Raw genomic sequence first — 2739 nt, forward strand, 5'->3', positions numbered from 1 at the left:
ATAAAGTGATAAGCTAGCTAAAGCTAATGTTTCCAAACTATTTCCACATCAACATATGCTATATTTTTGTGCCGAAGATTAGTGGATATAAATAACAATGGAGAGAACGAAAGGTTCCAGTGACGTTAGAGGTACTATTATTGTTTTCAAGTTTCTTCATAACTTACCTGTGTGTTCATTTATATATATATATATATATATATATATATATATATATATATATATATATATATATATATATATATATATATATATATATATATATATATATATATATATATATATATATATATATATATATATATATATATATATATATATATATATATATATATATATATATATATATATATATATATATATATATATATATATATATATATATATATATATATATATATATATATATATATATATATATATATATATATATATATATATATATATATATATATATATATATATATATATATATCTTGATATTGCCAGACATTTGAATATTTGTGATTTGAATAATTCAACTCAGGCTTTCATTCCATTTCTATCCTTAGGTCTCAGATTATCCTAAGGGATTTGTTGTTGTCTGTGGTGGTTTTAGAACAATGGTATGTACCAGATGCTGCTTGTACCAGCCATATAATAACAAAAGGATAAGATACCGGTTATTTCTGTAAATTGAAGTTTTACATTTTGTGCACCATTTTCTTTTGTTTTCCAGCATTTTTCACATCAGAGAGGAGAGAGGAATTGCTGAAAAAGATGATGGAATCTTCTTTCAATAATGTTGGTGTTATGATAAAGTATGTGAACATTTTAAGTAAACAAATTTTAAGTAAATGACAAAATGACTTACATTCAGGTTACTTTATTTACGTTTTAACCGTTTTTGACAAAATTCTTTCCAGGTCTGTAATTTACTTTGAGCTGTATTTGTTATTTCTTTTGCCTCAGTTTTAGGCAGAAGAAAAGTTCCATCAAAGTGGAGTCGTTTTTTAAAACAAATTTGGAAAATACAGTTGAATGATATATTGTTAAGACAGTATTTCGTTTGTCCTGTGTAAAGAATGTGAGATATGACAGTAAATGACAAATTTTTCGTCTCAGTGATGACGAACATATCACATCAATGTCAGAATTCAGCGTCTATAAAGAAACTCCTCGGATTAAAGTGAGTTATGTTGTTAATAAAATTTTTCTAAGAGTCTATCCTTTTTCTCATTTTAAAATCGTTTTGACACTGTCAAATTTAGGATCCTGTTCAAAGAACGCTGTGTTTCTTAGAAAGGTGTCTTTTGGAAAGAGATCCCGCGACGTACAATATCGTCACCCTTCATCCCCTTAGCTCATTAAGTCATGCGACATTCCATGTCAGTTCCAGTAATTGTTCATGTCTGACCTTGAAAAAAAACACTCCAAACACTCCAAACACTCCATGTCTTCTGACCTGGATTCACGTTTACTGCTTTTATCGTCCTTTTTATTTCACGTTTCCATTTTGAACATGTCCAATTGCAAAAAAGTATCCAGCCGAGTTAAAATACTTTTATTTTTGTAGTTACTTTCCAGAATTTACCGTATATACCGTATAGAATATTATAGTTTTCAAACTTTTTTTGCTGTCAGATATTTTCAAAATTTGCTATCGAAACCATCCTCAGTTGTTGGGGCGGAATACACAAGCGGTCGGCTGAGAAATTACTCGTCTCCTGACAGGTAGTGTAAGAAAGCAAATTTTGTATGAAGCTATAAAAAATATTTCTTGTTTTGAATGTTTGTATTTCACTCAATCTGGGATACATTATTAACTGGTTTGCTAGACGGTGTTAGAGCCAGTTGAAACGGAGATGTTTGCGTAAAAACGACCCCAACGAAGAAAAGTACTGTACGCTTATTCATAGATGATTGAGCGAAAATTATGGTCAAAATTTTCCTGATGAAAATCTTGTACTGCTATGATTACCCTAAATACGATCCCTCATTTCATTCTCCTGCTGACGTATGTGATCTCATATAACACACCAACAATTACACTTCTCGTCAGGTATCAGGCAATAGCATTATTCCTATTAGCCAGTTCAATACATTACATACAGCAAAAAGAGAATTGTTTTTTTAAGATGATATATTTTTCAAGGTTATCGTTGGGGTCCATTGTATAATGTTGTTGACGAAGAAGTAGAAAGCAGTAATTTAAATTCCTTGCTGCGTCTCCAGGTGAAATATTTCTCTTTTTATTTCACTTTAAATTTTTGAAATATCTCCAAAAGCTTATATTGTCTTATGACTGGTTCCTTGCAGGAAATTTAACCGAGGCTGTGTACAGATTTAACTGCAATATTTCCTACTGCGGTCTACTTCATGCAGTCACCCAAGACGTAAGTTGACAACTTCTTATCTTGTACTTTTCTGCAGACAAAATCCTGTGTAGAGAATATTATTGCCTTTTTATTGAGTTTTAATGTTCTGTCAAAATCTGGATTAAGGCTGTTTTCCACTCACGTGTTTTTTATACGCACGTACACGCACGTAAAAATCTAAATCCTTGTTCATGCTACCTTTGAAAGGACTAAGTGAATAAATCGACCTACAATCATGTGCAAAAATTATTGGGACACGGTCATGACACCTAGTATCTACCCCCTCTACCCCCAAAACAATGTTGTTTCTATGATACCAAGCCATTTGATTTGCCGAAAATATCACTCTCAACATTGTCAATGGGGGAAGGGGGGGATAGTA

The 2739-nt window shown here is 31.0% G+C and overlaps 1 long non-coding RNA gene across 1 annotated transcript; it reads left to right on the forward strand.

The window, feature by feature from the left end:
* The first annotated feature begins 1917 nt into the window (after nt 1-1917).
* Nucleotides 1918-2338, forward strand: LOC114544913. The gene is made up of 3 exons (XR_003690666.1): nt 1918-2041; nt 2135-2214; nt 2299-2338. It is a non-coding gene; the product is annotated as an uncharacterized LOC114544913 (long non-coding RNA).
* The last annotated feature ends 401 nt before the right edge of the window (nt 2339-2739 follow it).

Source organism: Dendronephthya gigantea, unplaced genomic scaffold (assembly GCF_004324835.1).
Source record: "Dendronephthya gigantea isolate DGI-Jeju-01 unplaced genomic scaffold, DenGig_1.0 001051F, whole genome shotgun sequence".
Taxonomy (NCBI): domain Eukaryota; kingdom Metazoa; phylum Cnidaria; class Anthozoa; order Malacalcyonacea; family Nephtheidae; genus Dendronephthya; species Dendronephthya gigantea.